This window comes from Pinus tabuliformis, chromosome X, assembly GCF_031772625.1.
Source record: "Pinus tabuliformis cultivar Carrire ecotype Pingquan chromosome X, CPIR1, whole genome shotgun sequence".
Classification (NCBI taxonomy): domain Eukaryota; kingdom Viridiplantae; phylum Streptophyta; class Pinopsida; order Pinales; family Pinaceae; genus Pinus; species Pinus tabuliformis.
Genome location: NC_142308.1, coordinates 1,282,288,914 through 1,282,315,690, shown reverse-complemented (window position 1 = coordinate 1,282,315,690; position 26,777 = coordinate 1,282,288,914).

Here is a 26,777-nt window from a genome sequence, read left to right as displayed (position 1 = left end):
CTCAACTGTTCCATATTGATTTTCTGCTTGCTGAGGACTTGCAATGCGCGACTCTCCCTAGCCTGCAGTTCTGTAGTTATCCCATCCTGCAGAATGTATAAGGTCTCCCATGGGAGTGCAGCCATGTTGATGTCAAGACCCTTCAACGTGCTAACCGTAGGCCTATCGGGCTCATGTGTTGTCACTAGTGCCTCTTCTGGCAGCACTACAGTATTCGTCACCTGAGCACGCAACATCTGTTCTGTTGTCGTTGTTTCGACTGTGAGGCTGGTCTAAAGGGTACCAGCCTGGGGAGGGCGCACCTACAACTCCTATAGCTGCACTCTTAGGGCCCCCAACATAATCTGGTTCTCTTGCATCAAATTTTTGGGGGCCTCGGAGGTGACATCGTGCAATGTCTCACCGATGTAGTGCAGATCACCCCCGGTTAGGGTGATTGGGTCAATAGACAACTTCAATGCCTTGACCCTCTTGCGTGACCTTATCCGCTTGGTTGGGTGTTGGCACTTCAACTGTGATGACACGGTTTGTGGGTCCATGCCTCCCTCTTCTTCCTCTGCTTCCTACCCTTATGAAGGCGATGTTTGGCACTCGCACACCTTTGTGACTGCCTCCTGCACTATTGTTACTTCTGCAGACTTTTCCTGTTTAGTTGTTATCTGTGCAGCATCCCACACCACTCACACTTCTGCTGCTGCTGCCTCCTTCCTTCTCTTTTTTACCAATTGTGTAATGCGCAATTTGGCCTCGTATTTCTTCCTCTATGCCGTCGACTTCTCTATCTTTGCGATGTCTGGAGCGCGCCACTCAGGCAGACATGTCTCCAATACGTTAAAGATGACATCATCTGTGGCTACAAAGGGTAGCTTTCTCCCTTGTTTGGTCGGGTCCTTGCACGCTCTGATGTATATGCTATGGATGTTCACTTTAAATTCGACAAAAATCTGCAAGCTATTGTAGATAGTGGGCAACAACCATGGCTTGTGATTGATCCCCATTCTGAGGTTCATCTCCATGAACACCTAGAATATTTTACTGTCACGGATCCTCTTGGCATCCTTTGTGGCCCAGAGCGAAAAGTACTTCGCGGCCTCCGACAGATCCCTGTCAATTGTGGGGAATTGATTATCTTCTGGAAATTCCTCTGCCACAAGCACTATGGATAGTAGAAGCCATACATAGTGGAACGTTTTGCCCTATTCCTCAGCTTCGTGGAAATTCTCCAAGAAATTCTTGTAGAGGAACTCGGACCAGTTAAACTGGACCCCCTCTATGCACTATTCAGCAATTGCTACCACTGGCGTGGGTACCTCGTCCGCGTGGCACTTGCACATAACCTTACCAGCCAATATTTGGGTCACCACTCTTACTACTTTATCGTTGATGCTGGATATGGCGTAGCCCCTTTTCTTCTTTGCTAGCTTGTATTTCTTCTTCATGGCCTCCACGATGGCCAAGTCACTACTCTTCCATTCCGAGATGTTTGCGGGGTCCTCTCCTTTGCATGGGATCCGGGTAATGTGGTGAATCAAGTCTACCATGATGGGGATCAGCTCCTCCAGCCACAAACACCCATCATGCACCAGGCAGAGCAGCTGCCTGATGACAAAAAATGTTATTGGGGCGCGGTGGAAATGCGGCACCCAGAGCAGGTTAAGTAGCCCGTCCTTTTCCACTTTGCGCAACCATTTTCACGGCTCTAATTTCGTAACCCCTGACACAATGTTCTGCTTAGGCTTCATGAGGTGCAAGGTATGAAGGTGAGGAAACTTCTCATGGTTAGTGAGGTCCTAATCTTCAAATTTTAAGCTCGGCATCTGTCCCAAGTGCGTTCCTTCAAAAATAATGTTGTCTAGAGGAGTGAGGACTAGAGTGAGCTCTTGGTCTCGTCAAGGTCCTTGGGCACTTTAGCCTTCCCTTTCTGTGGGGTGACATAGGCGGGCAGCTTTGTTGGGGGATGTGCAGGCTCAGTTTCCTCCTCCATGCCTTCATCTTCATCCTCTTCAATAATTAGGTCCTCCAGGACTTCCTCTTCTTCATCAGTCCCTATGGTGACGACTTTCCCCTTGTCTTCTATTTATAGCTTGGTGCGCAGCGGGTTCTACAGGGACACACATACGGGAACCATTGCTTATTTGTCCTTCTTGGGTCTTGGCATGCACAGTGATTTCTGGATTTTTGCCACAATCCCAGCACCTTCTGGAGCATCCCCAATAGTTAGGGCCTACGTGGCCTCTTTGGTAGTCATTTTTTTTATTTCCATAACTTCCTCAGTTGCTACCATCGTGTCCATCCAGAAATCTATCACTAGCGAACTCAGGGGCTCAATCAACACTCGGCACAAAACAAACAGGGCTCTGCTCAGTAGCTAAATTTGTAAATGACCAAGTGTTTTTGGTTGGGCAGTCCCTTGTAATTTATAATGCTTTTTGAATTTGAATTCAACTGTACCCCCAAAATCTGGTTCATTAATGCTCCCTTGGCGGTAGATTTTCCCAAATCGTGCCCATAAATCGCGTCTTAAATTCCTGCTACCCACTCCACTTGGTCTCGAGTCGAGCATCCCATCATGAATAATGACTTCAATGGTCAGTTCCTAGGCAACCCGTGTGGCAGCGCAACCCCCTATGCGCGGTCACAGACCTTGTGACTCTTTTCTTCTACGTGCATCTCCAACATCACGCAACTCCCAGGCAGGATAGTTTATAGTCCCACGCTTCCTTTCAACTGCCTGGAGTGCTAAGACTATACTTCCCTCAACTAGTCAGGTGGTCGCACCACCCGTGTAAAGTTTCATCCTGTCATCCATCATGTTTCCTGGAAAATACCCACCTTTTATTTTTATGGGCGGCATCGTTCACTTTATCATCTGCAATGTGCTACGCTAGTCGATTGACTTAGTAATGTGCGGTCCAAGACAAGGCATCAGATTGATCAATTTGCGGCAATAGGCCTCAAACCTATCATCGTGATCGTGCGCATCCTACCTTATCACCCTAGTCTTTTTACCGAGAAAATCTTCCTTTATCTCGTCCTCTAGCTTCTTGACTTCCGTATCCACCAGAGCGCTTTTCTTCCTTAATTGTACCCTTTCTTCTTCAAGTTCTTGGAGCCTAGAAATTCCCAGTTGGATTTCTTCTTCCAAGGTTTCGCGAGTTGTCGTATCTACCGGTGCTATCATGTTTGGTCTAAGATTTCCATGTACTATAGAGCTTACAACATTTTCTTTATACTCCAGCCTTGGCAGTGCCTACGTGGTTAGGTTCTTGCACGTAGTCCAATAAGCCCATAGAACTGTTGGTACGCGCAAGTCCCAGTTAGTCTGCTTCGCATTGTGGACCTTATCGAGCACTTCATGTACTTTGTTAAAGTCTTCTGCATGGATATCCTTCTATGCACATGGTCCTAACCATAGGGGTCATTCGCATCATTGCCTTACCCACACCTGCTTACTGATCATGTCTCCTACCGCGAGGAATGTGTGCATTGGCGCAGGTTTCACACCATATGCCTTTATCCACCTAGATAGGTGGGTGTGCGGGCCATTTTGTCCGACAATTTTGTCTATTAATCACATTGGAGGATTCCAAAATCGCATGCGCATCATCCTTCAGCATTCACACCAGTCCTCAAAACTTCTTTGGTGTGTATTCCAGCATCTTGCGAGCATAACGCATAGTACCCATTTCAGAGCATCGAAGCGCTGTTATTCCGACACTTCTTTTTCAAATCTGTTTAGGAAGTCATGCACCTCGCTTAACCCATCATACGTAGGCATATCTCTTACCTCTATTGCTATGACCTCGTCATCATGTTACAGTTGAGCGTGGTTACCTCGTGTAACCGGTTCTGCCATTTTTCTACCTCCTCGTTAGAATCTGATGTGCAGGAGCTTTTGCGTTCCCATTAGATTCAGTCATCCGTGGTTGGATTTACTCAGTCTTTCTCCTACACGTTTATCTTGTAGATGTAGTCCAGATCATCATCATTGTCGTAGTCACGCATTAGCTCTGTGTAGCATGATCCTTCTGCAGGGTCTAAAGGTACCACTACGCATAGAGATTTTTTCTCAAAGATCATCTTGCGCTCCTTTAGAATTATCACTCCATTCATGTCAGTGGCCCAATCTATTCCCAATATCATAGGGTAGATATTACTATCATCAACAATCTCTATCACTTCGAAATCTACTAGCGTGCTTGCTCCTTCGATATATATTGTGATTCCCTATAATCTCCCCATAGGTAGGATCTTTTGCTAGTTCGCCATTTGTAGTTGGATAGGAGACCATTGTAACACAGGCCTTCCCATGCACTCCCATGTCTGTTTTAAAAGGACGTTCGCATTCAATCCTAGATCCAGAATCACTTGGTCCATCTCATATTCCCCAATTTGCATGGTCAATCTCATCTCCCTTCCTATTCGCGTCGTGTGCTTCCCGAGCTTCCGGACTATGCACGGTTCTCCTAGCATGCTCCCAACACATCTATTTATGAGTTCTTGCAGCCCCTTTACAGCCTTGTTGTCGCACAGTAGCTTCACACATGTCTTTAAGAATGTAGTGAGCATCGATGGGTCCATTTCCAGCTCCAATCTGTCTTTACTTCCTGAAGTGGAGGCATCAACGAAGCTCATCTTAGCTTTCATGAAGGTATCCTTAGCGCCCTCCAAATCAAATTCGGTTCCTTTGCTAGAGGCTTACGAAACCAGGTACTTTCTTCAAGCTACTTGCCTTTGTCATCCCCTGTTGTAATTCCACTCCAGAGCACGATGTTTACGTTAGGGTCTTCCTCGCACAAATCAGACCTCATCATTTACAGGTTCTGAGTCGGGGGAGGTTGGAGTGCTCCTTTATCGTGCAACCTCACTATCAGAGTGGGACAGTCCTCCATATCATGATCAAACAACGTACAATACAAGCATGATGGTCACGTTAGATTCGTACAATCGTGGGCATAATACCCTGGCCCTCCGCAATTGTAACATATTAGCTATCTGTGACCTCTTCCTGGTCCCCCTCCACCTCGACCTCATATGCGCCCCTGAAATCTAGTGCTCGCCATTCCTGCGTTTTAATCGAGGGGCTGTGTTTCAACCTGAAATCTGTAGGGAGGAGTTCGATCCATCATCAGCTCATAACTTCTATAGGTGCGCTCATCATTTCCTACTGACCTACAAAAATTACAAAACAACTGTTGTGAATTTTGTGTATACTTCTATAATAGATGGCAATTATTTGTAGCATGATTTCCTCCTATTTGACAAATCATGCACCACAGTGCAGGTGCTGCACTTGGTATTACTTGTGCCTCCAGTCTTAATGGAATTGGCCCTCCTCCCGCAAGGTAATTTGGGAACATCGGGAAGTGGTCCTTTTCATGCCCCTAGCCCTTGCATTTTACGCACCATACCTCATCGCGCATCTCTGGGCAGGTTGTCCTATATTGTTTCAACTCTACATCTCAAGGCACAGGTTTTTCAGTTGCGCATGAATCTGCTGAACTCCCAAGTTGGGATCTTGTATTTGGGTCTCGTGCAATCTCATCGCGACCTCCAAGGCCTCGGACTGAGTGCTTAGCCTCTGTTGTAACAATATGTTTTGTAGATGCAGCATTAATGATGCTACAAACCATTCGTAGTGTTGTCTATTTGTTAATTTCATGTTCGCTTCGCGAATTGTGCACTTCAATATTTGATCCAACTCCCACGGGTCTCGCCTGGTAGAATTTTGATTTCCTTGAACCCAATGATTGACTGTGCCTCTGATTTTGGCCTGCTAAATTCTTTATTTAGCGCAGCTTGGATATCCGCGATCCCTGCATTCAAATTGTCATTGGAATGCTTAACGTACCAGGTGAGTGCGTGATCCTTCAAAGCACTGACCAATGTTGCCTTCTTTATATTGTCAACTATGACTCCCTGTGCTTCCCATATAGCTTTTATCACAAACTAAAACTGGTCCGAATGTTTGTTTCCTACTCCCTTGAACGCTGGTAGCTTTATCGCACTTTCCATACTTCTTTGTGGTGGTGACGGTGGTGGTATGGGCGAAGATGGGGGTGAAGATAGTGAAACTGGCGGTGGTGTGGGCGGGGGTGGTATGTGGAGAATTCTCTGCCTTATCAGACTGATCGCACTTCTTGGCGAGACCTTCGTGAGCTCTTCTTCACCCCCTCGTGGAGGTGAAATCAAGGGGCTAGTTTTTAGTTCTATGCTACCTTCGTTTCTATGGATTCTCCCACTTCGCGTAGCCCCAAACTTCAATTTATTCGCATAACCTGTTTTTCACCCAGTAGCATTTTAATCCAAGTGTTCAAAGATTTAATGTACTTACCTCATGGTCCTTTGAGGAAGTATCATTCCGCCTTGCTATAACTGACTGAAGAATCTACCGTGAATTTGGTAATGAATCCTCCTATGATTTGATCAAGACAGTGATTGACAATGCACATGATATTATCTTCTGATGCTTCTAGTCTGCACACTAATTCCTTAGTCCACACAATAGGGTTGTCGAGTTTACAACTTCCTTGGCTATCTTCTAGCTTTGTGATCCACTCGTACAACTCAGTGGGGAAGGATGCAAAGAAAATTTCATGGATCTCTGTATATAAGTAGCAGTCTAACCACTCTTCCTTTGATAGTCGCAGATTCCTGTTTTCCTGCACCGCAAACTCGTGAATATTTCTGTCCAACCAATCTTCAATTCCTTTCTTTGTCGGATTCTAGTGATACGACATCAGACATCTCTATTTAGATCTCGGTCCGAGAAATGGAACCATTTGTTGGCTTGTTGGGGCCTTACCCAGGTTTGAAGTTAATTAGCCAAACAAATCCCGATACAACTGGCCCTTTCGGCACTAGTCCATGGAGCGCGGACTGAGGTCTCACCCGAAGTAGTATGGGAGGGTGTTAGAACCAGGTTTCTGCACCCTTGAGATGTCTGAGAGGTTTAGCTGGTCCCACTATTTGTCCCTGTGCACAGGTCACTTCGCGCACTTCCCTCTTTCTCACACCTGATTATACTGCCCTTGCACAACCCTAACCTGGGGTTGTGGAGCTTCTGAGTTGCGCTCTGCTTTATTACCTCCGCGTACTTGGATGTCTTATGTTATAATTAGTTATACAAAACATTCATATGAGTTCACGCAGCAAATAAACAGTATACTTGCAAATTATAGCCAATCATATATTAACAGGAAAAGATGCACAGTAATGTGGTATACTTCTCTTTATTGATTCTTTCAATGGTTATAGACTCGACCTGCCCTGTGAACTCAACTACAGACTACTTAGCCTCTGTGCACTTAAATGCAGAGCCTTCCCCTACTCTATGACCCAAAGACACACTTTACACTTTTCCTCAATCACCTAGACTTCTCATGCTCTTCTCTATTGGTTATCTTATACACTTAGAGCCTCACTTTATTTATACAATCCCATGGTCCACGAACCATGGGTAGGTCTATCCAGCCGACATTACATTACAAGAACTAGGGTGGACAACCCTATGACTCTATTATGATTTCGCACCCCGCGCTCGCAATTCGCGAAGCTTTTACAAAACGACTTGGTCAAAACTTGGGCTTTAAGCCCCAAAACATGCCCTGGGGGGATTCCATGCCCAATAAGAATTGCAACATGATATATCAAAATTACAGGCCCAAGTGCAACAAATTTCGCTCTCACAAAGAGCAACCAAAGATGAACTAAAAGGCAACATAGATAGTATAAAAGGACACATCGAAGTTTTTAGTAGAAATGGATGTGAAGAATGCCAAGTTGAAAGGGTTGACAAAGTTGTTTCAAGAAATGATTCCTGGTGGTGACAAGGTAGTCCGTGAAAATAATGATGAGGAAAAAAGGAATATGAATTATTATTATAGAGAGTCCAATGTGGGGTTTAAGAACCACCACATTCCAAAGATAGATATGAGTAATTTTTAAGGAAAGGATCTGGTAACATGGATGCTATAGATGGATTAATAAATTGATGTACAAGATGTGCAACCCTCGCAAAAGATATGTATTTCATCTTTATATTTAGAACCCAATCAGTTTGTATGATATAGATGGCTTTTTTCTTGTAAACCACTTATCACCTAGTCAATTTTTATGGAGGATAGCACATTATGAAGATACAAAGAGAAACACCTTCTTTGGCCAATTGCTAAATCTCCATCAAAAGGATTTAATGGAAGAGCACGTTGAAGACTTCCAAAAATTGAATATTAGGGTAACTGATATTCTAGAGGAGCATAGGATTGATGTCTTCATAAGGACTTTAAAAGATAACATACAACATGAGGTTCACCTTTGGGAACCTGATTCATTGGAGAAGGCATTCAGGGTGGCAAGAAAAGTTGAAAGAAAAATTATGGCAACAAGGAATTCTACCACTCAAAAATATAAAGATGGAAGTGTTGCTGATCCTATTCTTCCACAACCTACAAGGTTTCCACCACAAAAATTGGAGGAAAAAAGAGAAAAATAGATTTGTTACAGTTGTGATAGAAAATACACTAAAGGTCATAAGTGTGCTGAGAAGAAACTATTCTACATAGATTGTGAAGAGCATGAAGAAAAGGAGTAAGAAACATCAAAAGAGGAGGATATACACCAAGAACCAATCCCAGGGAAAGAAGAAATGAATCCGACCATATCTTGTAATAAATTGGCAAGAATTACCACTCCTCAAACTCTCAATATAGAAGTATATATCAAGAAGAAAAAGGTAACAATGTTGATTGATTCGAGTAGTACCCATAATTTAATTGATTATAAGATAGCCAAGGAATTGAATTGTTTCCTATATCCAGCACCAGAGTGTTAGGCCCCTGTACCACTAGTGTAACCCCTTATTGTTATTAGTACAAACCACTTATTATATTGATGTACCCATGTAGTGCCCATATTGTTACTATTGTGCCCCATAGAAGCCCACTATTGTTATTATTGTGCCCTTACATTATTATTGTTATGTCGGTTCTGATTATGTTATGACCCCTTAGACTCCTATATATAGAAAGGAGGTCTTTTCATTTGTATCATCCAAGAATTGTTCATTTATGTAATGTAAAGGAGGTTGCCCCCTCGAAGAGGCTGAATTCTAAGGCATTGATCTATCTTTTCTATCTTTTCTTGAACTGGTTTCATAACATTTGGTATCAGAGCTTTGGATTCTAGGGTTTCGCTACTCCAAACAGGTCATCATGGCATTTTTTCTATAACTATTTTTCTGCGATTTTTCAGAAGCTAAAAAAAACCCATTTGAGGAGAAATCACGGTGAATCTCGGGTCTGAATTTCAGATATTTTCGCGCTATATTTTCGAATATATGATCTGAGGAAGTTGGTATTTTTGTAGACTCCTGAATTACATTCCAAACAGGTGACCTGGGGAAAATCATCATAACTTTCTCTCTGAGCATCAGATTGAAATATCGTAAGAAGGTATAGAAAGAGGATAGATTGTAGTTTCGTGTATATATTTTTTAGAGCCAAAGGTTGAAACAGTGACTCGTGGCATGTCGTACAAGTTCGCTCTACTGAACTACTCTATAATCAGGTCATCTTGGGAGATTGTGCATAACTCTTTCTTGGAGAATCCAATTTGGATCAGACTGGTGGCATTGGAAAGAGAACATAGAGGACTACTACAGGTTGCAATTTCAGAACTTAAAGATTCGAAAGTACAGAGTTACAGCTGTTTCAAGATCGAGCTCCTAAAATCAAGGAAAAGCAAGATGAGGAAGTTTGATGGCAAGGATCCGGTAAATTGGATACTTCAGATGGAGCAATATTTTGATCTACATCGTGTACCGTTGTTACAAAAGGTATGTATTGCATCTTCATATTTAGAACTGGATCAATTTCTATGGTATGAAGGGCTTTGTTCTCGTAAACAACGTGTTACGTGGTCAATTTTCACGGAGGAAATGATAGCACATTATGAGGATACAAAGAGACCTTCTTTAGAGCAACTCCACAGCAATTGGAAAGAGTAAAAGGGTTTTGTGACACAGTGGAAAGCAAAATTATGAAAACCAAGAAGCATACCCCTCACAACTATAAAGATGGAAGTGTTGTTTCTCCTAGCCTTCCACAACCTACAAGGGTTACAGCACAACAATTGGAAGAAAAAAGAGAAAAAGGGTTTTGTTACAATTGTGATAGCAAATGCACTAAAGGTCATAAGTGTGTTGAGAAGAAATTATTTTACATAGAATATGAAGAGGAGGAAGAAAAGGATCAAGAAACATCAAAAGAAGAAGATATACACCAGGACCCCACCCCAGAGAAAGAAGAAATGAATCAGACCATATCTTGTAAAGCATTGGCAAGAATTACCTCTCCTCAAACTCTCAAAATAGAAGTGCATATCAAGAAGAAAAAGGTGCAAGAAGTTAAAGATCACATCGAGAAGGAAGAAATGAATCCAACCATAACTTGTAATTCATTGGTCAAAATTACCACTCCTCAAACTATCAAGGTAGAAGGACATATCAAGAAGAAAAATGTTCAAGAAGTGAAAGATCACATCGAGCATACTGAAATGAATCCGACCATATGTTGTAAAGGATTAGAAGAAATTACCACTCCTCAAACTCTAGAGATAGAAGGACATATCAAGAAGAAAAAGGTTCAAGTAGTGAAATATCACATCGAGCATCAACAACAAGTTCTCCAAATTTTAAAGGATAACGCCACTTCGATGCAAAATCAAACGAAACAACAGTAAATCAACATCGTAGTGAAAACTGTTTTGATGTAGTTGATTGGGTATTTTTACTGCTACATCTCAAGAAAGCTATTTATGAGAAGGAAATGTTGGCAATACTACATGCACTAAAAAAATGGCGACCTTACGAAATGGGAAGACTCTTCAAGGATAAGGATGTGGAAACATTGTTTTGTGCTATTTCTATTATCCAACCAGATTGGATAAATGAAGCAAGGGATGAATGGAAGAAGGATGAAGAAGTATGGCCACTTATTCAAAAGTTGCAAAAGATCCCAATTCAAAGAATATTGCTAGAAATTGAAGGGGAAGGAAAAATCATATTGGAACCTGGAGCAGTCATAGAAACAAGAACCCGACAGCTACGAAATTGATCAATTTCAGAGTATCTCATCAAGTGGAAGAACTTACCCGCTGAAGATTCAACATGGGTGGACAAGAATTTTATACATAAGCATCAAGAACTACTCAAGCGTTGAGGACAATGCTTTTTGAAGGAGAGGGGCATGTTAGGCCCCTATACTACTAGTGTAACCCCTTATTGTTATTAGTACAACCCACTTATTATATTGATGTACCCATGTAGTGCCCATATTGTTACTATTGTGCCCCATAGAAGCCCACTATTGTTATTATTGTGCCCTTACATTATTATTGTTATGTCGGCTCTGATTATGTTATGACCCCTTAGACTCCTATATATAGAAAGGAGGTCTTTTCATTTGTAGCATCCAAGAATTGTTCATTTATGTAATGTAAAGGATGTTTCCCCCTCGAAGAGGCTGAATTCTAAGGCGTTGATCTATCTTTTCTTGAACTGGTTTCATAACACAGAGTGTCAAGTGAAGGTTTCAAATGGAGGAACTATAAATTGCTCTGGAAAGTGCCATAATATGAAGCTAACCATGGGGAAATATGTATTGAATAGTCCAATTCTTTCCATTGCAATGGTTACAATCTTTGGGGACAATAGTTTTAAATTTTCAAGACATTTTATTGAAATTTTTTTGGGAAGGAAAGGAAGTTGAATTAAGGGGTATCGCAGGGAACCTAGGAAATATAATCATATATAATTGCATGAAAATATTCTGGAGAAATAAAAATGAGGCATAATTTCACAATTATGCTCACTAGAGGTTCAAGCATTGAAATCATCTATTTATCCAAATCTCCAAAAAGTCTTAGACAATCATTACAATGTGTTTGAGACTCCCAAAGTCCCCCCACCTATTTGTGATCATGATTATGCTATTCATTTATTCCAAGAAGTGTTCCTCCAAACATCAAACCTTATAGATATAATTATGCCCAAAAGAGTGAAATTGAATGTATGGTTGCAGAAATGCTAGAGGCTAGTATAATTCAACCTAGTCAAAGCTCTTTCTCTGCTCTAGTAGTATCAGTGCACAAGAAGGATGGATAATGGTGTATGTGTTCGAATTATAGGGAGCTCAACAATATCACTATTAAAGATAAATTTCTCATTCCTGTTGAGTTGTTGGATGGATTACATGGAGAAATTTACTTCACCAATATGGATCTTTGTTCAGGATATCATCAAATTAGAATAAACACTAAGGACATTCCTAAAACAACGTTCAGAACTCATGAGTGTTATTATGAATTTTTGGTCATGCCTTTTGCCTTACTAATGCACCTTCCACTTTTCAAAGTCTAATGAATTCCATTTTCAAACCCTTCCTTAGAAAGAAAAAGATTAGTATTTTTTGATGATATACTAATCTACAACAAGTCTTGGAAGGATCATGTTCAACATGTTGATAGAGTGCTCAAACTATTGGAGGAGAAATAATTATATGAAAAAATATCCAAATTTTTCTTTGGAGTACAGGAGGTGGAATATTTGGGTCATATTGTATCTCATGAGGATGCTAAGGTAGACCCTAACAAAATTAAATCCATTAAGGAATGGAAAATCCACACAACCATAAAGCATATGCAAGGATTTCTTGAGTTGGCAGGGTATTATTGCAAGTTTGTTAAGAATTATGGGAGAATAGTGACACCTCTAACATCATTATTGAATAAATATTCATTTTCTTAGAATCTATAAGCAACGAAGGCCTTTGAACATCTTAAAGAGGCAATGTTGCAAGCACCAGTCTTAGTTGTGCCAGAGTTCACAATTTTTTTTATTGTGGAATGTGATGCCTCGGGAAATGGAATTGGTGTTGTTTTAATGTAAGAAGGAAGATCCATTTGTTTTTAAATTCATCCACTCAAAATAAATTTTGGCAATACTACATGCACTAAAGCAATAGCGACCTTACATAATGGGAATAAACTTCAAGGTAAAAATAGATCATGATAGTCTTAAATACTATTTCGAACAAAGCTTATCTTTAGAAGAGCAGTGAAAATGTGTGACAAAGATGTTGGATTATGACTTTGAAATAATCTACAAAAAATGAATCAAAACGTTCTTGTAGATGCACTCTCAAGAAAGGATGAGGATGTGGAAGCATTGCTTCATGCCATTTGTATTATCCAACCTAAGTGGATAACTGAAGCTAGCGATGAATGCAATAATGATGAAGAGGTGTGGTCACTCATTCAAAAGTTGTATCAAGATCCTAGCACATCTGATACATTTAGTTGTAGAAATGATTCCTTATGGTACAAATATCACTTATATCTTTGTAATAATTCCCAACTCAAACAAAATATTCTTTTGGAATTACACACCTCTTCCTTAGGAGGGAACTCAAACTTACCATAGGGTCAAGAAGGAATTTTTTTGGGATGGCTTTAAATCTGATATTCAAAATGTTTTGGCAGAATGTTTGGTTTTCAAACAAAATAAAGTTGATGCAACTAATAGCTTGGGTCTATTACAACCTTTACCCATTCCAAGTCAACGTTGGGAATAGGTCTCAATGGATTTTATCATAGGTTTACCCAAGTATGAAGGAAAGAGTTTCATCATGGTGGTAGTTGATAGACTTACCAAGAATGCACACTTTTGTGCATTATCTCATTCTTTTAAAGCCGGTACATTTTCAACTGCATTTATGGAAACAATTCAAAAGCTTCGTGGAAACCCAAAGATTATAGGGAGTGACAAAGATCCCATTTTCACTGGAAATTTTTGGACAAAATTAGTTTCTTGTCTTGGTACTCAATTATCACATAGCTCATCTTATCATCCTCAATCTAATGGGAAAACTGAGATAGTGAAAAAATCTTTGCAAGGATGTCTTCATTTCTTTGTATCTGATAAACAAACATAATGGGTCAAGTGGTTACCTCTAGTTGAATGGTGGTATAACACTTCCTTCCATATTGTAGCAAAAATGACCCCATTTATGGAACTTTATGGATATCATACACCATCCATCGCATCATCTTTAAGATAAAATTATAAGGTTCAAGCAGTGGAAGATCACATCAAGCATCAACAACAAGTTCTACAACTCTTAAAGGATAAGTTCATTCTAGTACGTAATCTAATGAAACAATAGGAAGATCAACATCACTCTGAAAGAAGTTTTGATGTAGGTGATTGGGTATTTTTATGGCTACAACCATAAAGAAAAAATGTCTCTCAAGCAAGCTAAGAAGGATAATAAATTATCACCCAAGAACTACAATCCTTATAAGGTGTTGCAAAAGATTGGTACTATGGCATACAAATTGGAGCTTCCTGCATCTTCCTGAGTACATCCATTTTTCCATGTTTCGTGCTTAAAGAAGGTTATCGGTGACAAGCTTCCAGTTCAAACAATGTTTCCAGAACTTGACGAATAAGGAAAAACTATATTTGTGCCTGAAGCAATCATGGAAACAAAAAACTAACATCTACAGAATCAATAGATTTCTGAGTATCTCACTAAGTGAAAGAAATTACTCGCTAAAGTTTCCACATGGGAGGATGAGAATTTTATACAGAAGCACCCAGAACTACTCAAGGTTTGAGGACAACACTTTTTTGAAGGAGAGGGGCATGTTAGCTCCCTATAATACTAGTGTATCCCCCTTATTGTTATTGTAAGTGTCGCCCCTTTATTGTGTTACAGGGGTAGGAAAGTAGCTACAAGAGTTTCTAGGTGAAGTATAACTTGAGGTCATGGCCATTCGTGGAAAGGGGCTCAACCCTTTTTCTAAGGTTTGTAATCAGTAAGTGTGCTGGTCATTTTTCTCTTTAACTTGAGACAATATGATCCACAAGGCTTGGAATTTTGTGTGCGTACCTTTGTCCTCATGGGCTTTGTCCCACTTAAGGAGAAGGGCGCCTATGGTAAATTCATTTTTTCCCATGGATTTCTCATTGAACCATCTTTTGATTCGACTCTGGTGTACGGAAAATTTATACCTAACCTTTTGTAGCTCTTCCTCTAGTTTGAGTAGAGTGTTAATTTAGTTTTGTATGGTAGGATAAGATTTTCCTCGAGAATCTTGCGACAATTGGAGGTTGGGTAAGTACAAGTTTAGAGACAAGATGGCTTATTTCTCATACATTAGGAAATAAGGGGAGGTCCCAAGAGATGGTTTAGAGGTGATGTGATCATACCACAGGGCATTGGTTAAGGCGTTGTGCTAGTTTTTTTGGCATGACAAGAAGGTTTTATTGATAATGTGGATTAGGTTTTTGTTCATGGACTCTATTAATCCATTTCCTTAGGGGTATTAATTAGCTGAATGTTTCAAAACAATACCATTTTCCAAAGAAAAATCATATAACTTAAAAGATGAGAAATAAGTAGCATTATCAAAAATGAGGGAGGTTTGAACACCGAATCTGGTTATGATGTGTCGAGTAATAAAATATATTACCTCTTGATCATTGATTTGATGTAAAGGAACAACTTTCCCCCACCTTGTTAAGTAGCCTACAGTTGTGAGAATGTATCTATGTTGTTTTTATTGAATGTGGCATGATCACTCCAATGACATCTAGCCCCCAATGACCATGATTCTCTTCCAGTGCATCTTCCATAGATTGAGAATTTCCATGCATATAAGTGGGCATCCTTAAATAGGGTAGGCCAATAGAAACCAAATCTCATAATTTTATGCGTTGTAATTTCGTCTACGTAATGGCCACCCATTGGCCCATCATGTAGCTCCTTCAACACCTTATGCGCTTCATCATATTCTAAACATTTGAGCAATATGCCATTATGGTGCTTACGAAACAGATTACCTTGTATTAACATATAATACACGGATTTGAGCCTTACAACTCTTCTTTGTTTCATAGACAAGGTATGAGGTAAAGTCCCTTGTCCTAAATACTACTTCATATTAGTATACCAAGATGAGGAATCATGTGCTAATGTGAGGTTGTTTTGGTACTTTTCAATCTCATGATCCCATCCTTCTAATTCTTTGTTTTGTTGGTCAGAAAATTCAACGACCAGTTTACATAACTCGTGTCCTTTGACTATTTGATCAGGATTGAACTCCAAGTTGTATTCCTGGAGGTAGGTCATTGACTTACATCTTCGTTCATCCAAATATTGTTGGACAAGAAATGACCTAATAGTTGGATGAGGCATGGACACTGTCACATGATTCTTTAGGATGTATGGTTGGAAGTGTTTAACATATTTGTAGACTACATATGCCTATTTTTCCATGTCCATGTAGTTGAGTTCTTAACCTTTCATACTAACACTCATGAATTATATGGGTTTTTCATCACTATTACTATCATTTTGTGTCAGCACATCCGCTACAGATGAATCTGAAGCAAAGGTATACAAAATGAAATGTTTGTTGAAATTTGGGTTATAGAGAGAAGGAACTTCAACAATGGCCTTCTAAATATGGTCAAATTATTCCTTTTCTTTTTCCTTTCATTTGAACCCTGCATCCTTCTTTATCATATTTTGTGAGGGTTTAACTATCTGAGCAAAATAAAAAATAAACTTGTGAAGGAAGTTGATTTTACCCAAGAAAGACTACATACCCTTCTTACTGCATGGAAGTGGGATTTTCAAAATACCTTTCATGTGTTCGGGATCGACAGTGATACCTATTTTCGTTATAATATGCTCGAGAAGGTTGACTTCAGATACTGTAAATACACTTTTCTTTAGATTTAGGGATATCTTGTATTTTCTGCAATGCTCAAATATTTGTTTCAAACGATGAAGTTGATCTAATATCCTCTTCGAAAACACCATCACATAATCTAAATGCTACTACGCTTTGACGAATAATCCCTTTGAAAGCAATGTCTATTTCCCTTTGGAAGGTAGCTCCACCATTTGTTGGAATAAGGAACTACTGAGAGGGGTGGAGGGTGAATCAGTGATAGTGAGATTCTTAAAACCTTTTCTTAAAAATATTTCCACCCTTTTTTATATATTGTTACTTGTTGAGAGAATTCATTCATAAACGAGGTTAGAAACAAGGTTAAGAATTTATGTTTATACAACCAAACACATGAGCAACACACACATTTGACACATTATTTTTACGTGGAAATCCAGAGGGAAAAAACCACCAAATTTGTTGTTTGTTTATGATGTAAATTAAGCAACTACTTAATTACATCTGTCTTTTTGTGAGAATCCACTCATAGGAGGCACCGAACCCATTTGGTTAGCGAGAACCAACTTAATAAGAGGCACTGAACTCTTTTGAACGCAGGCACCATCCTACTCTTGCCATTGTTCTATTATTTCATACAATTTTGAAATTGAAAACAAAGGCATATACATTATAAGTAAAATCCCAAAATGGTTGTTTGCATACTCAACTTCTACTCTTTTTCTTCTACCATTCCACAAACTTCCTTTGGTTTCTTTATTTGCTACACACAAAAATACTCCTTAGCACTCTGCCTTCTCACTCATGGGATTTCTACTAAAACTACCTTTGTTCATCTCACACTCTTCTTTTCACAACAAACACAATGCTGAATTTTCTTTAGCACTACCCTCGTTGTTCTTCTCATAGCACACCCACTGCTCTTGCTACACAATCACTCTGTATGCTCTCAATTCTTAGTCCTATTTTTGTCTACTCACTCCTCTCACTCCTTAGCACTCTGGAATTATACTCAACTCCCCCATTTTGTCAATTGAAAACATTGGTTTTGTTACACATAGGCACTCTACGCAAGGCAATCTCTGTTGTCAGTAATCTAACTTCCAAAATGTACTTCAACATGGCTCCCCCTACTATTGTTGTGTCTCCTGATAGTTTCTTGTGAAAGTATTAAATCAAAGATGAACGTTGGAGTTATTTATTGTCTGACTACGTAGAGCTCCATGATGGGAAATTAATTCTCAGGCGACCTGCACACTCCTCCAAGAAAACCATTTGCATTTATCGCTCCACAGAGCTTGATAGTTCACCAACATGACCACTTTGTCTCATTTAACACAATTAAACATGTACACAAAGAAGTTGATTGCTTCCTTCACTCACCCAAATTCGTCTCTGCCAGAAATGTCATCTTGGTTGCCTTGTCTCAAAGTCTTCTATAGGCTAGTTAATCTCAACAACCAACTCTATCATTCTTGCATTCAATTTTCGAGTTGTCGACCTATAAATCCTTTGACTCGCTATAATTTCCTCATTGGAACATAACATATCGTAACTTACATAGGAGGAAAGTTACGATATTGCATTCTTCGATATCCTTGGCTCCCTAGGTCCTTCTCTCCTTTGGAATTTGCTTCCTTATGGGACCAAGACCTGTGACTATTAGATTATCCCTATATCAGAGCCCCCTTTTTATCATAAATTTCAAAATTGAAATGTTACGATATTTTCACTGTTTGAAATCCTTGGCTTCCTTAGCGCTTAGCACCCTATGTGTTTCCCTTATCATAGGACCGAGGGCTATGACTAGGAGCTTAGGCTTAGGTGCAGGGGCATGTTGTTCCTTCTAGGAGTATGTATTTATTTGTTAAATATTATTCACCCTTGGTTCCTTTGGAATTATCACGACTGGACGTCTAACCAACATCAGAGCACACTTCATTGGAACTTTCTTTAGCTAATATTCTCACAAGAGTTACGATATGGCTCTCCTCTAATACGCTGACTTCACTAGCCACTACACTTTGTCGGGTCCACTAGCATGTCGCCATGTGTCCTACAGGAGGAGAGAGAAAGAGTCATGATCACCCTTGCATTTGCAACAACTCCATTGTTGACTTTCTTGGCATTCCTCAGCGCTTTTAGCACTATTGGCTCTGGTTGATATCGTAACTTAAAAATTTCCTCTCTTAAGAAGTTTTGATATTCTGATATCTGATATCCCACCTGCTCCAATGTCCCGATCTTCAATATGCCACCTTCTCTAATATCCTGATATCCGATATGTCATCTGCTTCGATGCTCTGATATCCCAATATGTTAGTATTTGGGGTTCTGATGTCAGGTCCCTATGAACTCTAATCTATGATATTTCATTCGTCTTAAGGATTTAAGTCCCCAAACTTCGGCTGAGCATATATTTTGATCCAAGAGTCCATTTTTGGACTTCCGCAGCACTTTCCAATGGAGAAGGTTTGATGTAGTCTTTGAGCCCATCTTCTACCTCTGAGATGGCTAAAAACTCTCGGCCACACTTTGCTCCTTAACTCTTCTTCTTGTGCTTGGAAATTTTAACTCCCAACCACCATAGTCATCATTTTATGCCTTCTTCAGTAAGCCTGATACTATGATGATTCTCTACATGAATCCTGCAGCTAAGATTGGTCCATCATTGTAGTCATCATTTTTATGGCTTTTCCAATAAGCTTGTTGTTGGTGTCCGAGTGTGAATGTTATGATTAAACCCTTTTTACCACATTAATATGTCAATTCGGGGTCATTTGTTATTGCAAGGATATCATGCACTATATATGTAGGGGAAATTCATAATCTAAAAATTGATCAAGAGTTTGATTGATTAATTAAACATGCAATCTGAAATAATAATAAAATAGTAGCAGCATAATGATTTACAACATCAACTGTAGTAGTAATACGTTTCACAACAAAGGGAAAATAAAATGCATAACTAAAACAATACACACATACGACACAGGCACAACACCTGATCAGGAGAGTGGGCCTAACTCCCAAGTCCCTGGTCAGGGTTGTGCTTAACTCACAGGTTCGTGAAGAAGATCAGAAAGCTCTAAATTGCATTAATATAAAATTTATCTATTACATAACTCAAAGATTTCTCGCTAACTCGACTCCCAGCTACAAATGCCCTTTTATACAATTATATCCAACACCATGGAGGTTGTTTTCCTAAAATTACATGATATTCGTAACAACAAAACTGAATCAAAAGATAGACAAAAGGAGATCTGTGACAGTTGCACTGTAACAACTGTGGGTTAACAATAGTGCCGCCAGCTTTGGTAATGAATCTTGACCCCGTGTCTCAAAATATGCACAATTAACGATATTAGCATCCAATCGGTGATGATTCCTCAGACTTAAACATAAATTACTAAATAACCTGTGAAACATGACAAGGGTTATACCTGTAGGGTTTTTAGGCACAAAATAACTAACATGAAAGTATAATTAGTAGGAAAACAAGGTAAAGAGATCAACAAAACAAGGCAGTTTTGGCCCCCAACATCTCCCCACAATTGACTTTTCTGCATGTCCTCATGTTGTCCATCATCGTCGCAAGTCTGGGTTCGCTTGACTGTGTTCAGCATGCAGTTTGGCAAGGTCATACTTTTCGGTCATATTAGTACCAAATAATTGGTATCCTCGGGTTGTCAAAACATCCTTCCACTAGTCGCTTCTCACCTCGTAGGTTGGGGTGTATGTATCAACCGACAACCAAAGAACTGGGAATTGAAACCTGAGACCTATCCAGTGAACCCCAGCATTTTTTAGACAAGCCATTTAATGTGGCATCCTTTCTAATGCCCTAGAATAATTGTGGGTTCCTAAAGGCTCTCTAAGTCTCACTATAGAGGAAGATATCATCCACCTCCTTTTACAGGCATCCTTAGCCTATTCCTGACAAGAAACTATCTAAGTAGTGCATAGTTGTATGCACCATTTATACGTTGTGAGCATTTGTTCCTTCTTCCCTTTGATATTTAGAAAAGTCCTATGCTTATTAAGGATACAATCAGATGGGTAGTGTTCTCTCCAAACAAATAACAGTTAAGTGGCTTGGTTGGACTCAAAAGTATCAAAAGCCCTTTTCCACCTGACTTGATTGACAATATAAGAGGTGAATGCTCTGAGTTGGATGTCTCCCACATAATGAACAAGATTAAAAGTCTCATCATCATTCAAGTAATAGTCATGCATATAAAGTTCACAAAGAAGATGTTGGTCTAGAGTGTCATGCACTCTCATGATCTGGAGGAACTGCATTGAGTCTTCAATCATATGACTAATTTTATGGAATATACTCTTCAGATGAAATAAAACATATTGCTCATGCAAAAACAATGTGTAGTTGTGAGATCGAGTGTGGCAAGCAAGTACATGTTGTGAAAGATCAAACATTTCTTACTTGTCTGCCTTCAAGATGCACACTTCTTATTCTAGCTGCACAATTCTTTTCTATTGTTTCTCATGCTTCCTCGTCTCTCTATATTCCTTATCATTATAACAAGTGACTACCCTTGCTTCTTGTTCTCTGACTGTCTGAATTGCCTTCCAGTGATCTTCTACCGAAATAAATCCTTGTTGCAAGCGCATGGCAGTCGCCTGCCATTTTTGAACTTCAGCAGTTGAGAATAACTCCCTGCCTTCAAATAACCATTCTATTGGCTCAGTCTTTGTTCCAGTAGAAGTGGTAGGAGGGTCTTTGTCCTGGGCTGCTACAGGTTCTTCTGCTCAATTTGCAAGTCCATCTTCGAGGATTGCAATATTTCTCCTATTTCTTCGTGATTCCCTCTTTAATCAACAAATCCTCTTTTTTCAGCCGAATATTTTCAATCTTCAACTGCATGTTTTCATTGAATTGGGACTGGTATCTCTCCTTGAAGGAGGACTTCCGTTGCGTGCTGTAGTCAATGAATTCCTATTTAATGGGGATTTCTCCCACCAGTTTTGTGGCTAATATGGGGCCTGGTGGATCCTTAGCATCTATATCAATATGTTCTTCCTTAATTCTTACTTCCTTGGCTTTTCCATCCACACGAATTTCATCTTGCGGTTCCAGAATTATTACATCCAAAGGCTCCATATTCACGGCTTCTATTTCTATCACCTGCTTATCAATTCCAACAACATCTGTCTCGACCCCTATAAACTGTTCTGGGACTATCATAGCCACACTTTCGAGGTTCATATCATCTTCCCCCGCTACATGTATATCCTCTTGTGCTGGAATTGTCCTTTTGTGTTGAAATTTAGCTTCAATCGGTGGGTCCTTTTTCTGAGTTCCTGTGTCATCCAACAGGATGTCGGCCTCAATACTCTATTCTTGTACTTGATGATTTGTTGTTGGACCTTGAGCTACCTCATATTCTCGTGACTCATTCTTAGCATAAGTCTCTTCTGCTACTCATTTTGCAGGACTGCACATATTCGTGGCTTCTTCTACTAACGTGTCGACTAGCACTGGCTCTTGTGGAGCAGTGCTCGCGTCCACACCTTCGACCATCTTTTCATGTTCTTCGATGAGAGTTTGCACTTGAGTTGTAGCTTTTGTTAGAGTATCCAATTTCCTCTTATTGACCTTCAGAATAGGCGACACCACCTTCTCAACCTTTGAACAATGGGGTGTTCGAAATTTTCTAGCCCCTCTCGGTAGGCTTGCGGTGAAAGGTAGCCAAGATAAATTTTCCTCGACCTCGCCTGTACATGGAAAATCAGCTTGTTTGGCTTTTCATTTCACTAACCGAGTGACTCTTTTTGAATTTTCTGTTGGTTCTTGAGAAGCACTACTAATCACAGCTTCTGCCACTTGTACTGGTTCTAATATGATTTATGTGGGTGGTGTTGGTTCTTGTGGGGCAGCACCACCTACACCCTCCCATGGCAAGTGTTTCTTATGCATCATCAGAATCATTACCGACATCATTGACTTCCATTATGTCTGCTTCCATGACCTCCGCGGTCGATGCTGGTTCTGGTGGTTCAGCATCGACTACGACATTTCTTCCTTTTTCATCCTATTCGTCGATTTCCTCCGCCAGGGGTAATAATCCTTCCAATTCTTCCTCTGCTGATTCAAAAAACTATAGCCATGACACCATAGTTTGGGCTAGTTCCTGGATAACCAGTAGTTGGACTAAACCATGGTTAGTAAGGACTCCTAGAAATTGTTGAGAACAACAAGTAGAATGTGACATGAACTGTAAACTTTTCATTAAGAAAAATGGCATATCTATCGAGTAAGCTAGGGCATGTTGATATCACAGGGATTCCATAATCCTAAAATGATGTTTGAACAAAATAAAGAAATGTCCTTCACAAGTAATATACCTTGATATGAAATAGGCGACTTCTCCCCAAGGATAGGGAAACGATTTTCAGTCATATCCCTTGCCCTTTGAGCTACTGTCTCGCCAACTTGCAAAAATACCTCTAGATATTTCGGCAGTGGGGCCTTCCAAGCAAACCATTTCTGGCCCTCCCATGGTAGTCTACTAGTAGCTGCAATGGCCTCCTCTATAATCGGAACTCTCAGCCCCCGTACCTTGGAGTATTAACCTTCCAAATTCAAGGAGAATTCTACTGTGATTGTTTTGTCAAATACCGGGTACCTGTCCCAACCTGCATCCAGGAAAATTTTCCATACATACAGGTTACTATGAGCCTGCATAGTCTTCACTGGTTCATATCGCACAACAGACCTCCCCATTCTTGCTCGATATCCAGTAACAGTGTTCAAACTAGCAATGAAATCGTTAGAGGGAGTGTTGGCAGGCCAGTTCTTGCAGAAAAGGTCGGGAAATAGTATCATGCAAAGGGGTGTTAAAATACGTAGGTATATAAAGGTCAATATCCACAGCCAATCATAAACAAAAACACAGATAGCAAGTGGATTTTTGGAAAGAATGGAAAAATTTGTGGCCGAGTTATGATAATAATGAGATATTTTGATATTGACTTCACATGATAATATGATTTAATTGGAAAATCATTCGCATGATATTTCAAATCCATATGGTTATCGATTAATCATGCGAAATGTAATGACATCATTATGATTTATACGTACGAGTGCAGTTTTTCAGAGGTGACGGGATGGATCATTATGAAAATTTAACTATTTGTTGTATGCAATGATGGTTGTACCCCCCCCCCCCCCCCCACATTAAGAAATGACCATTCGCAGTCATTCCCACATCATGTCACATAATTATTAATCATTATTCTAAGTCTAATTAGGATCATACCTAGTTCTTATGTGGCAGAGTGTTGGAAATAATACTGAGAAGGGGGGGTGAATCAGTATTAGCAAATCACTAACTTTTTCATTTCCATAATCAGATTCATATACGCTACTTCAGTTATGGGAACCCGCGTGTACACATAACTGTGTTTAATGCAACTAGCATATATCTAGTAAAGTTATGATTCAGTTAATCCATTATATGTTGATCTTTAATCAGTGCATTAGAACTTCATTAACCATATAAACAATCAACAGGTGCAGTAAAACAGAACAGATCATCACACATAAGAAACACACATGAACACGTTGATATAAGGTGGAAACCCAAAGTGGGACAAAATCCACCTGCTGTTATTTTCTTTAAGATAAGGAAAACCTATTTACAATCTTGTACTGGCGCAGACTCATACCGGTACACAAGCACCCACCTGCAGAAGGCTACAACCTTCTCTCGTTCTCCAGCTACTAGTGGAAGGGAGCTACAACCCCTTGGTTCTTGTACTAGCCGATATGTTTACTAGTACGTAGACACCAGCCTATAGAAGGCTACGACCTTCTCTCTTCCTCCAGGGACCACGTTTCATAAATTTTCATACTGGATACTCTTGAAGCACAACACCATAATCTGAAGGCCATGTTTCATCCAATTTTCATACTGGACCCATCAACAAAATTGAAGCACAAAATTAATCACCACTGTAATACACCCATAAACTACACCTACATCATCAATCTCTGAATTGCAGACCTTGTCAACAAAACACAGTCACCAGAACATAGAGCAGACCATATAATTCTGCAACAACAACCAGATCCAACTGCAACTTCAAATTTCATACTTCATACTGTATACACTACTTTTATGAGCCGAAACAGTGTGTATACATGCTTTTACCAAAGGGAACCCGCATACAGATCTGAAAATAATTACTTATACCTTCACTACAATTTTCAACTTCAGATATACCCAGAACATAAGATATAAAGGATAAGGCATGCATCAGTATTTAGATCTGAACTATTCATGATCATACCATATAATGATAATGAATTTTAGTCTTCATGATCCCTATTCATCAACCTTCATTCGCCACATAGATGCATCCTTAACAAAGCATCACATGCCCATAACCTACATACTAGATCTCAGCCTTCATCAGATGTTCATCACTTGCACACTTGCATTTTGGCTTAATGATCTTCTTCTCCTTATATAGGTTTAGGCCTCTCTCAATACCATGGTCCAAAACCACGTAGGACCGATACCTTGGACCCAATACCTGGGGTCAATACCTCGGACCAAATACCATGGACCGATACCAAAATATCATGGCCTGAATACCATGGACCAAAACTTAGTTTTCCGACATGTATGTGCTTTTCCTTCTATGAAAGTGCGTGTGTACGTTATATGCACCTTTGTATATAATGAACCTACGTGTATACGTGACTTGGTATCTAGTGAACCTGCATATACCTTTTCGTATACATGACTTTGTATACAGTGAACCTGTGTGTATACGCAATTTGGTATATAGTGAACCTGCGTATATCTTTCTTTCTTCATTCTTGTTGTTTACCTGTTATGCTGTGATCTTTCATCTGAGAGAGTTTCCTTCAACGACAGCACTTGTGTCATACCTGTATCATAATGCCAACAATATCCCCCTTTGGACTTGATGGAAAAAACCACACCAAGTCACTCCCCCCCTTTGACATCAAGGGCAAAGGGAGCACCAAGATATTCTCTCCCTTGATATACATTATGTTGTCCATACTCCCCCTGAGTACATGCTAAAATCTCTGATTGAGCTTCCCCTTTGTACATGCTAAGATGTATCAATCTGTTCATGCTCCCCCTGAGCACATGCTGAGTCTGCAAAAATATTTTTTCAAAAATAATAACATGACTCCACAACCCAACTAAGTTAGTATGACCTTCCTATCACCAATGACTCATACATACATCAATCTCCCAACTAAGTGGGGATACACCACTTTGACTCATCCACCCAACCAAGTGGGGGTATACCAAATGTTTATACATGACTGAAAATAGAAATTATTACATCATCCTTCCCATGCATAGTGGGGGCACAAATTAGGTCTTTGCAGGACCTTTACACCAAATGATATTCATGACTTTTCTAAAAAAGACCAGCAAAACAAGACCATGATAGTTATCAGCAACTATCATACACCATATATGATCTGCACCATAAGAATCTGTCACCAACATCTAGACCTGTAACCTGGAATACCATTCTCTTGGCCAACCAACAATAAGTAGCAAGATGTATCAATTAGCCACATAAGCATCATCACCAAAGATTTCTAACCATAATTCCAACAATGCATTATTTGAAGCATATGCTCCCTCCTGAACCTATTCCGTCTGTTCACTGTCAGATCTGATTATGCATATAAGAAGTATCAAGGCATCATCATCATTAAGTTAGGATCAAAAGCACTTCTAAACAACATCATATGAGTACCAGCATATTTCCACACATCATTAGCACATTGTAACCATCATCAAACAGAGAAAATAATTGATTGAACAATATTAGACCCTTTTTCCTGAGTCTATCCTACTGCTTTTGCTCAAACCAACATATACGCGACTTTGCAGCTTTGAACTCATGTATACACATGACTTTCCTTCATGAAACTTGCGTATGCGATTTAAAACACTGAGGTTCCACACTTTCATCTCCCTCTGAGTCTTTCATGT